Source organism: Lycium barbarum, chromosome 12 (genome assembly GCF_019175385.1).
Source record: "Lycium barbarum isolate Lr01 chromosome 12, ASM1917538v2, whole genome shotgun sequence".
NCBI classification, from domain to species: Eukaryota; Viridiplantae; Streptophyta; class Magnoliopsida; order Solanales; family Solanaceae; genus Lycium; species Lycium barbarum.
In genome coordinates, this window is record NC_083348.1 from 73,786,363 (window position 1) to 73,799,319 (window position 12,957).

Genomic DNA, 12,957 nt, shown 5'->3' on the forward strand with positions numbered 1-12,957 from the left:
GAGACCCACCAGTAGAGGGCCGGGACACGTTATATGACGATGGCGCCAGATCCGAACCGGATCCCCTCTACCAAGTCCCTTATTGAAGGGTCGGGACACGTTATGTTTATGTGATATACAATGTTGAGATATATGATTCTGTTCACCGAGTCCCTCCCCAAGGGTCGGGGCACGTTATATGTTTACATGATATATATGATTTACCGCGTCCCTCACGGGAGGGCCGGGGCACGTTATATGCATATGTGATACATGATTCTGACATGCATGATCTGTGTTTGGAAAGTAAGCGTTTTGGCAGTCTGCACGTTCTGTATTCCTTCTAACATATGATATCATCTGTGTTTGGGAAAGTAATCAATTTGGCATTCTGTACTTTCTGTACACCTTTTGACAGATGACATCGGTATACATGATTTGTGTCTGGAAAATAAGTATCTCAGGTACTCTGGATAACGTACTTATTTTGTAATGTTTGTTCGGTTATGGTCCTGTTTTTTGTATTCTATGCCTTACATACTCAGTACATATTCCGTACTGACCCCCTTTCTTCGGGAGCTGCGTTTCATGCCGCGCAGGTACACCCAGATGAGTAGAAGTCATTACAGAAGATGTTCCAGCGAAGTCGGTAGGCTCCACTTGTTCCTGGAGTGCTGCCGAGTCAGAGTATCTGTGCCGTTATGTCTGGTTAATGTAGAGACTTTGCAGACAGCGTCGTGGGTATTGGTTGTAAGTCTGTAAGCGGCTCTATCAGCCGATATGTCATTCTGTGTTATGTAATAAATTTTATAGAATTACAGATTTTGATTAATTTTGAGAACGATAAAAGAAAGATTTCGAAAATTTAATATGTATTTTACCTTCATTTGATTTTCAGAGTCCGAGGAAATTATGTGTGTAGTAAGAATCTGTGGGTTCGCTCGGCTCCGGATGTGGGGCCGGGTGCCCATCACACCCTAATGGAATTAGGGTGTGACACAGACGAACCAGGTAGGTGAAACAGGTTCGTGAACATGTTCCAGGGCAAGTCCTATAGCAACTAGGATTTGCATAATTATTGAAAGAACTCGGCGGTCAAGTATGAAAGATTTCTTACCATATTTGTAGGGATTATTAATACTTCTACATATATTAAAAGCGGACTCAACAAGGCAAGAATCCAAATACTACACTAACCCTACTTGCGTGTCATTGACCGACTAGTAAAAATTTTGTGTTCACCGACGTGCTGAGCTTCAATATTATAAATACTCAGGTTTTTCCAAGAAGAAGTTTGTGCGCCGCCCACAAAGAGAGAATTCAGAATATTGTGCTATCAAGAGATATATCCTGCACATTCAAGAATCTACGATTGCATCCCTAGTGCAAGAAGAATGATTGAAGGAACTATTTTACTGTATAATTGCAACGCCCTGAACCATGGCCTGGGCATAACACAACACTTAGCGCCTAACTCCATGTGACCGAGTGAACCGATTGGTTGGCTGAATCAACATGTGATATCAAAACATACTAAAATACGGAAATAATACTAATACACGCTGATCTGCTAGAAAGTCTGACTGCAATATGTTATAAATCCGAAAATACTGGATGAGTCTGAATAAGTAGCCAACAAGGCTAACACAAATGCCTGTTAACATCTTACTGACTGAACTGTAGTCTATAAAGCCTCTAATGAATATTGAAAGGGTTAACTGTCTATCGGGATAAGGCCCCGGTGTACCCAACTGACTAACATAATGTTAAGACTAAAGACATGATATAACACCCCGAAGGAAGTGGGGCTCACCAAGCAGCTGATACGATCAAGTCCTAGCTAGCAGAATCATCAACGATCAAAACAATAAAAAGGGACATCAACACATTTGAATTGTACTGGTATATAAAGCAACTGAAAGAAAGAACTGTAAGTACATTAAACTGAAACTGATATTTGATAACTAAACTAAATATGAGAAGAAAAGATATGAATACTTCCCGTTCTGAATGAATAATCACCTGTGTGACTGACAGTATAATCTGTGGCCTACGGCCCAATAAATATGCACAAATCTGTGTCCTCAGGAACAACAAATATGTATGTATAAACTGTGGCCTAGGGCCCAAAATACAGATACATGTGTTCAACATTAAGCAATTCATAATTCTGAGACTGAGAGATAATTGATAGCATGATAACTATTTCTGATTATAGAACTTAAGACAACTGATTATACACTGACTGAGACTCATGTGATGTCAATACACAAGTATATAATGATTATGTACTGAGTTCATGATATTCGAATTGATAGCCACGAACGAATTATGAAACTATATCCCTAGAAGATAGAAGTTCTACAATTATTCATGAAACTAGGGCTAAACTGTATTCTGAATCAATTTCTGATAAGCATGAAGAACGAGGCATAGGAAGAATCATGAATATTTCCTAACGTAGATATTTAGCCTCACCACCTGTATATGCTCCAAAATTCGCAACTATTGGTCTGGAATTGAGAAGAATCCCAAAAGCGTCTTGAACCCTTTAGATGAATTTTCTTGAAAACCTTAGGTTAGGAACAATGAATTCTTTTTTAACATTCATTAATATATGTTAGAATTCACTTAGAATAGGTTGAGATTGCTTACCTTAGTGTTCTTGGTGATGGAGGAGGAGGGCAGTTTGTTCTAAGGCTTGGAGAGTTGTAAAAATGAATTTTTAAAATAATCTGGGGTATTTATAATTCCTGTTGAAAAGGTCTATGTACGGCTGGTACATAAAATTACGTCCCATACATGGTGGTCGTACTTTGGTGCCAATTTCCAGAAGCTAAGGTTTTGGTCTGCGAGGTACGGCTTGCGAAGTACGTCTCTTACTTGGTGTACGACCCGTCCTTCCATGTATGTCCCGTACTTATGTGGCCGTACTTGGAATGGGAATTCCAGTGGTCTCTGATGTTCTTCCTTTGATGTACGCCCTTAATGTACGGCCCGTACATCAAAGTACAACCCCTACTTTTGACGTAGGGCGTATAATTACTGTTCTGAGCCTATTTTCCTATTTCAAAACTTCTGTCTTGATTTCTATGTCCCTGAATCATGAACATAACTGGGTGTTACAATAATGTTCTCCATTCACAAGTCTAGATACCTTGTATTAAGTTTGTTCTATTGAGTTGTATTTTTATTCGCTTTCACAGAAGCATATAAGTTGATGCAAACACTACAACTCCAAGTAGGAAATTTACTACTTGGAGATAATTTGCTGGTCAGTGTTTGGGTAGCAAGACTGAGGTAAGAGTTAGATTATAAATGTTGTAATTTGTAACTTGCAGTTTGCTCTTGTTATAGTGAAGTTGTTGGGGAAATCCTGCAGGTCTGTAGCTCGTGGTTTTTATCACCTTTGAGCCGGGTAATTTTCACGTAAATACCTTGTGTTTCTTATCTACCTACAATTTTATTCTGTAAAAACCCTACCATAGAACAAGTACAGTAATGTGTTCCATCCTATAAGCGAAAATTGAATACCCATAGGATAGGAAGTAGGTCGTGCAACCTAAGAAGGATTATGTACCAAAAAAATAAAGTTATTGTTGATGATGATCATGATCAACATCATTACCAAGTGCCACAGGATGATGACTCAGATATGGAGACCGCTCTAAATGACGTGCCGCCTCAAGTCGATAACAACCGCCCCCATCACCGATAGGGGAATTCATTGACTGAAGAGGAATACCAGTAAATTTAATTTTTTTATAACTCTTTAGTTGTGACTAACTTACACATAAATTGTTATACAAACTTTATTTTTATGTTTTATCACACATCTACATAGTAAATTTGATTTTATGAGATTGATTCCATTGTAGCTTCTTGAATAGGGTATTTTAAATTTAAGTTATTTTATTACTCGCTTTTGATTTTTCGAAATTTGTTTTCCTCAGTACCATCATTCTCTACAATTTGAAAACAACTTCAAGTGGACTATTGGAGAAAGACATAAGTAAATAAAGTCATTTTCCTTATAATCAAAATTTTGAAACAAATTTCATTTGCTGGTGGACTCAAACAGAGTATCCGCAATGTGGACCCTGAATATCGTAAAAACTTTATTTAGAATCACCGAAAATAACATTTAATTCAATTAACTAAGGAATTATCCATGCAAAGATTGATCAATGAGTGTAATCCTTTACGACATAACTATTTTTAAAGAATTCATTCAAAGATTGATAAATGAGTGTAATCTTCTCACGATGAGCATTTAATATTTGTCTTTTAAACCAAATTTCTCAACTATAAAAGTACACAACTCTTTGACTCTAACACATCAATTGAGTGCACAGAGAGAAGAATAACTCCACTCTTAAGCTATTCAAGTACTCAATAGCCCATTTCTTCTTTCTCTCAATGGAATGGCCTGAATTCTAAGAGAGATCAAACTCTCAAAAGCCAACATTTGATTTGTTTGGTACCACACCTCACGATAGTCGCGAGGTTGTTGCACAAGCATACCAGTGGACTCCCGAAGAGAAACAATTTCTTGAAAATGCTTTTTCTAGGTTCAATATCTAGGTTCTCAAACTCTTTTCGATTATGTTGCTTCAAAGCTCCCCATAAGTCAATGGAGGATATCAAAAACCAATACATAACCCACGTCAAAGATGTTGAAATGGAAAATCTCTTCCCTAAAAATAAGTTGTTGTTGATGATGATCATGCTCAACATCATTACCAAGTGCCACAGGATGATGACTCGCTATGGAGGTCGTTTTGTATGACGTGCTGCTTCAAGTTGAAAACAACCGTCCACTTCGCCGACGGGGCATTTCATGGACTGAAGAGGGAAAAAAGTATCTTTAATTCTTTCCTTGTATGCGTGTCGGCTTCGACTTGAGGCGGCACGTCATTTAGAGCGGCCTCCATGTTTGATTCATCTTCCTGTTGCACTTGGTAATGATGCTGGTCATGATCATCATCAATAACAACTTTATTTTTGGGGACGAGATTCTCTATTTCAACGTTTTAGAAGAGTTTGTATTGATTTTTGATATCCTCCATTGACTTATGGGGGAGCTTTGAAGCAACATATTCGAAAAAAGTTTGAGAACCTAGATTATTGAACCTAGAAAAAGCATTTTCAAAGAATTATTTCTCTTTAGGAGTCCATTGTTTTGCTTGTGCAGCAACCTCACGATTATGATGAGGGGCTACACCAAACAAATCAAATATGGGCTCTTGATAGTTTGAACTCTCTGGGAAATCAGGTCATTAAATTGAGAGATAGAAGAAAGGGGCTAGTAAGTACTTGAATGACGTAAGAGTGAAATTATTATTTTCTTTTGCACTCAATTGATGTGTTAGAGTCAAAGAGTTGTGTGGGATAGTTGAGATTTTTTTTTTAATAGACAAATATTATAGGGCTATGGTGAGAAGACTACACTCATTTATCAATCTTTGAATGAATTCTGTCAAAACATTGATGTTGTAAAGGATTGCACTCGTTGATCAATCTTTGCATGAACTCTTCTTGAATAAATTGAATCAAATTTTATTTTCGGTGGACCTAAACACGCTGTTTATGATATTGGGGTCCACATTGTGGATGCCTTATTTAGGTCCACCAGTAAATGGAATTTATTTCAGTTAGTCGCATTTATCATATTGAAGGTTTATATTGCGGATCCCAATTTGTCTGCAGTTGAGGCACATTCATATGTCGATGGTATTTATTTAGAGCTTTTGATCTCTCTATTCTACTAACTCAAATTGCTAAAGGATTGGTTGGTAAGAAATCAGACTTGAAAACAAAATGTGTGAAAAAGTACTGAATATCATATTTTATTTTAAAATGTGCAATCATTCTTAGTAATTCCTTTTCCCCTTTGCTAATTACTTCCAATTCCGTAAAACCAATCTACCTTCTTCTTAATCTTGCAATTAAAATTACTACTATTTGACGTTGATCAAATCATCATGTCCAGTGGTGCCAAAAAATTGTAATCAACCATATAAATTAACGTCGTCGAATAATAAAAGAAAGAAATAACATAAAAAGATTTAGAATAAAACTTATTTACCCGTATTAATTTATATTGTAATCATAGCTCAAACAATTGTTATACAATTGTGTATCAGGTGTTTTTCTTATGAATATTTTTTTTTCAAAAATTATTCATTTCTAACCATCATAATTTTTACTAAAAGGGAAAATGACTTTGTATGCTTATATTTTCTCCAATGGAACGCTTGAAATTATTTTCAATTTTTACAGAGTGATGGTTAAGAATAGACGTTAATTTCATATAAATCCTTAAAATTATCTCTATACTTTACACGTATTTAGATTATAATTAGAAATGATTCATTGATGACAATCAAAACTAAAAATCTTTATATATGTATAGAACAAGAGATTGACAGTTAAATATAATATTTAACATTTTAATACACATGTAAATAATTATAAAAATAATGATAGATTCTATAAAACCTTTTAATTCTGATTACATTTGCTTTCAAATCCAAATTCTTCGGTTGAATTTTCAATGTGTACGGGAAGAAAAAACAATAAAAGACATCGGTTTTTCAATTGTATAGAAGATGAATGAAGGTTTAAACAGTGAAGGATGTGGTAAAGCGGATGGAGCTGCTCTTTCCTTAACCTGAGGTCTCGAGTTTGAGTCTTGAATATGAAAACAAATCCTTGATAGGCCTCCGAAGCCTTACCCAGTGCAAATCTGCATATAGTTAGACTTCGATGCTGGTACCAGACACCGGGTGAAAAAAAAATAAAGGTTTAAACAATTATACTTAGCTCAAACTGAGAGTCTGACACGATGAAATCCAATTCTTTTTATATAGATGTTCTAGTTAAGAGATTGCGGGTTGGGAGTTGGGGTTGGGGGTGGTAGGGTGGGTTCTCAATCAACTTTTATGTCATCTTCAACTCTTCTTTTTCTTTACTCTTTTGGTATCGTATTCTATCGTGTATAATTTGTAGTTTCGTTCACTCAAGTCAATTAATCCAACTCTTTTAACCCATCCTTCCTTTTATTCCGTGTTAAAATAAATCTTGATTTATCATTTATTATCCGGTCAGAAAATGTTATACTAAATTACCCGTGATTTTATTAACAGGTGCTTAGTCTTTTTCTAACTTGATTATGAAGCATAGTTTGAAAAGATTACTTGAAAGACGGTTCATGCTACTCAACTAACACTCTCTTTGGATGGTTGTTTCCCGTGGTTCATTAATGTACAGTATGGTATGGTGTTGTATTGTATTAATGAATATAATGTTTGGATAGACTGTATCGTTTGTTGTGGTTTGATAACATTTGTATTGTTTGGTTTGATCGTATGATATTATCTAATAACTTATAAGTTTACTAAAATACCCTTAACTCTTAATTAGAAATTAGTTTATATATATATATCAATAAAGTTCAAGTAAAAGATAAAATAGGAACTATAAAAATAAGTAGGTGGTGTGAGGTGGGTGGTTGTAGGAGAGGGGTGGGGGTGAGTGGTTGTGGGATGAGGGTGGTGGTGAGTGGTTTTTTGGGGTGGGGTTGGGTGGTGACGAGGGGTAGTGGGTGGTGATAAGTTGGTATTTTACCAACTTATCTCTTCTTTCATCTTATATTTTTGCTATGTTTGCTTGAGAAAATAGTGCATTTAATATCATTTACATCTATTTTACAGGTTTTATATGATTTATAAGTGATCGGAAGAAACCAATTGAAAATAAAGTCAAAAAGAGGTCAAATTGGACAGATTTGCAAAACTGGACAGTTTTGCAAAAACGGGACAGATTCGCAAAAAACGGGCAGAACTGCAAAAACGAAAATCTGGGGCATATTTTGTCATTTTTTGGACTTGGAAAAATTGGGAAACATAAAAGGAAGACTAGGGGGCAAAAACATATCATCTTTGGCATAACACACAAGTTCTTGGAGGCTAGGGTTCATCACCAACACCTTGGAAGAGAAGATTTGGAGGCACCAATGAGAAATTCTTTACCCATTTCTTCATCTCTTGCTATTTATTGAATATTTATGTGTGTAGTATTTCATTTCAATAGTTGAACCTTGTTTATGGAAGTATACGTTGTTTAAGTTTGGATTGAATCTCTTGTTTTGCTTATGTGTTGAATGATTTTATTCCTAATGAAGTGGGTTATTGTTTCTTTAATTAATCTCATTTTGAATGATTCTTAAGGGAGTAGTTAACCCTAAGACTTGCCCATTTATTTCGATTTAAACTTGGAAGAGGAAAACTCGGGATTGAGAAAGATTAATTAACAAGAATTTGGGGCGTTAACCCTCATCTAATGGAAATCGACCTAGGGATAGGCGACACCACTTGTAGCCATATTCGGGTGTTCTTAATGCTCCTAATTGCTTTAGGGATATTCAATTAGGTAGTCTAGTTAGTCTTCGGAAGAAGCTAATTTAGAGTCATTATCCGAGGCTAAGTAATATAAACTCACCATTATTTGTAAATCATGAAGTACATTGGATCGTTACTTGAGCATAGTTTCCCTTGTATCCATGCTTGTGGCCATTGATCATTTTACTTGTTTTCTAGGTTAGTTTACATTTTTGCATTAGTTATACTTTTCTCCAAAAACCAAAATATTATCTATTGTTTGGCATAGCTATTATTGGTGATAATTCCTACTTTTCCTAATCGCCTATATATTGTTCTCTGTGGGATTCGACCCCGACTCATAGTTGGGTAAATTATATTTGCATACGACCGTGCTCATTCTAATTAATAGGGTGGATTTGGACGTTATCAGGTGGTGGGGGTGGTGGGTGGAAAAGGGTGGGGTGGTGGAGGGTGGGGTGGGGGTACTATGGAGAAATGAAATACATAACCATGCAAAAACCATCAAATCTGTAATTTCAAAAATAAAACTTTTTCATGGTTATATAACCACGAAATTACAACGGGTTTACAACACTATGCCGCATAATTTTAAGAACGATGAATACAAACATGATTTCATAAAAAATCATACATTCATGAACCATAGAAAACAACCATCCAAACAGGGGTAATATAAATATGATACAATCTCACGAAATTAGAAAGAGAATTGTGTCCAACCTAAAGAGCAAATGAGCTGAATTGCTCTTGAACAGTTAGAACCCTAGAACTGAAATGAATTGAGAGAGTTAGAGAAAGGGATAGAGAGAGAATTTCTATTGATCTCAACTAAATTGAATGAATCATACAAATGGGAATATCCCAACTTAAATAGAGGGAATTTTTTTAGGGGGGAAAAGGAGTTGGCTTCAAGAAGGTCACATGCCTGTCACATGACTACTAAAATACAGGTCACATGCCTGTCACATGACTACTAAAATATAGAATTAAACACTAAAAATGCAGAATTGGAAATCAATTACAATTGACTCGTAACAATACTCCCCCCCTTGAGACAATCCTTGTCCTCAAGGATTAAAATCTGGGAAATTCTGGAAAAAAGTTTGATAATCCTCCCATGTGCAGTCTTCTTCAGCTGAATTAAACAATTTAACCAGCAACTGAGTCCTAGGCTTGCCATGCTACTTAATCAATCTCCTGTCACGGATAGCCTCAGGTGTCAAGAGAACATGACCAGCATCCGAATGCACCACTGGTAAAGTCACAAAAGCAGTATGAGAGCCCAACTTCTTCTACAGTTGTGATATGTGAAAAGTAGGATGGATTTTGGTGTCAGATGGTAAGGCTAACGTGTAAGCAACCTCTCCAACTTTAGCTAGGATTTGAAAAGGGCCAAAAAACTTAGTTGAGAGCTTTTGAAAATTATGGGGCTTGAGAGCTAATTGTCTGTAAGGTTGCAGCTTGATGTAGACCCAATCACCAACTGAAAATGATCTATCAGTTCTATGCTTATCAGCCTGGGATTTCATTCTACTTTGAGCTCTTTGTAGATGAAATTTGAGACTCCTGATGGTAGATTCTCTAGCCTGCAGACTCCTATCCACCACATCCAACTGAGAATCAAAGGCCATATAAGGGAGTAAAGGAGGGGGTTTTTGACCATACACTGCTTCATATGGTGTCATGTTAATAGCAGAGTGAAAAGTGGTATTATACCACCACTCAGCTAATGCCAACCATTGAGGCCACTCCGTGGGCTTCTCAAATGTCATACATCTCAAATAGCACTCCAAGCATCTGTTGATCACTTCACTTTGGCCATCAGTTTGTGGGTGGTATGCAATGGATATCAGTAAGGATACTTTCTGCAACTTAAAAATTCTTGCCAAAACCTGCTGGTGAAAATAGCATCTCTATCAGAGATAATAATTACCATGCAACTTAAACACTTCAGTCATGAATAGTTGAGCAATATCTAAGGCTGAGTATGAGTGTTTGAGTGCCATAAAGTGTGCAGCCTTGCTCAATCTGTCAACCACCACAAAGATAACTTCCTTCCCATTAGCCTTGGGAAGGCCCTCTATGAAGTTCATAGAAATATCTTGCTATACTTTCTCAGGAATTGGTAAGGGTTGGAGTAAACCAGGGTAAGCAACATTCTCTCCTTTGCATTTCTGACAGACATCACAATTCCTGATGTATGTATAAACATCAGGTTTCATTTTCTTCCAATAAAAATCTTGTTTAAGCCTCTGCAAGGTTGCAGTAATACCAGAATGACCACCTGATGAACTATCATGATAAAAAGAAATCAAGTCTTTCCTCACATCAGGTACATCACCTACTATTATTCTACCTTTTCTGCTCAAAATACCAGATTGATACTTGTAATAAGGTTTGTGAATTCCCCCAGACTGGATGGTGTGCACCAATTGTTGAAGTTTAATATCCTGATTCCAAGAGGATTTGACAGACTCCAATAAGTGAGATTGCACACCAGAAATGCTATACAACATGACAGGTTCCTCCTTCCTAGATAATGCATCAGCAACTACATTATCTTTACCCTTCTTATAGTAAATAGTATAGTCATATCCAAGCAACTTGACTAACCATTTCTGTTGACTGGGGGTGGTAATTCTTTGCTCCAATAAGTATTTTAAACTATGGTGATCAGTCTTGATCACAAATTGTCTTCCTAGGAGATATGGTCTCCATTTTTTAACAGCACTGACCAAAGCTAACAACTCTCTTTCATAGACTGATAGAGCCTTATTCCTCTCAGATAGGCCTTGACTAAAGAAGGCTATGGGTTTATTGTCCTGTGCTAACACAGCTCCAATACCCCTACCTGAAGCATCAGTTTCAATCACAAATTCCTTGGAGAAATCTGGTAGAGCTAAGACAGGAGCTGATGTGATGGCAATTTTCAGTTTCTCAAAAGCATCAGCAGCTTCTACAGTCCAATGAAAACTGTCTTTCTTCAAAAGGTCATATAGAGGTCTAGCAATCAGACCAAATCCTTGGATAAATCTTCTGTAGTAACCTGCTAATCCCAATAATCCTCTCAAACTTTTCAAAGTAGTTGGTTGAGGCCAGTGCAATATAGATTCCACTTTTTGATTATCCATAGCTACTCCAGCTTCAGAAATCACATGCCCTAGATAATCAATTTGCTTCACCCCAAAGGCACACTTGCTCTTCTTTACAAACAGAACATGGGATCTCAAAATGTGGAAGACTTCCTGTAAGTGAGTTAAGTGATCCAACCAAGTAGGACTGTAGATAAGAATGTCATAAAAAAAATACAAAGATGAATTTTCTGAGGTAAGAATGAAAGATGTGATTCATCAAGCTTTGGAAGGTGGATGGGGCATTTGTCAAACCAAATGGCATGACCATGAATTCATAGTGGCTATGGTGTGTTCAAAAGGCAGTTTTTGGGATATCAGGCTCAAACATTTTGATTTGATGGTATCCAGATCTCAAATCCAACTTTGAAAAGTATCTAGCACCATGTAACTCATCCAGCAACTCCTCAATCACAGGGATAGGAAATTTATCTTTCACTGTATGATTATTCAACTCTCTGTAGTTTACACACATCCTCCATGAACTATCCTTCTTCTTCACCATGACAATGGGTGAAGAATAAAGACTAGTACTGGGTCTGATCACCCCAGACTCTAGCATCTCATCCACCATTTTTTCAATTTCATCTTTTTGAACTGCAGGATACTTGTATGGTCTGATATTAATAGGGGAAGTTCCCTCCTATGATTTTGTGATCATGTGCTCTTGATGGTGGTAACTCTTGGGGAACCTCAAAGAGATCCTCATACCGGTATAGAAGAGATTGTAATTCCTCCTCAGTTTCTGTAGAATCAGCATTACCATCCATAGACAATAGACTGGCACCAGTCTCATACTCCTCCTCTCTTTTCAAAATGCCAACTGAGATCATGCAGAGTTCAGCTGGCTTGGCCAGCAGTTTTTCCATACTATTCTGCTGAATTAGTTTAGCAGCAACAGGTTGTACTCCCCTCAATGAAACTTTCCTGCCTGCAATGCTAAATTCCATCTTAAGTCTCCTGAAATTCCATAATATATCACCCAAAGTGATCAACCACTGAATTCCCAAGACCATGTTGCACCGCCCAATGGGTAAGATCAACATGTCAGAGTCAAAGGATACTCCTTGCATCAACCAGTTTAATTTCTTGCAAATGAAGTTACTATGCACCCCTTTTCCATCAACTATAGATACTGGGAAAGGTGAGATTCCTGTAAGTGCACACCCTAACTTTTTAGCAGTGCTCATATCCAAAAAATTATGAGCGTTGCCAGTGTCAATTAGCACAGATGTAGCTTTGCCCTTGATGGGTACAGTGACTCTCATAGTCCTGAAATCATTAAGTCCTGTCATGGCATGAACTGAGACATGAGGTAAAATAGCACCCTCCTCATCAGTCTCCAAGTCTTGACCAATCATTGCCAAACATTCAGCAGAATCCAATATCACATCCTCATCTAATTCTGTTATTTCCTCCCCTTCAAGTACTTCCATGGAAAT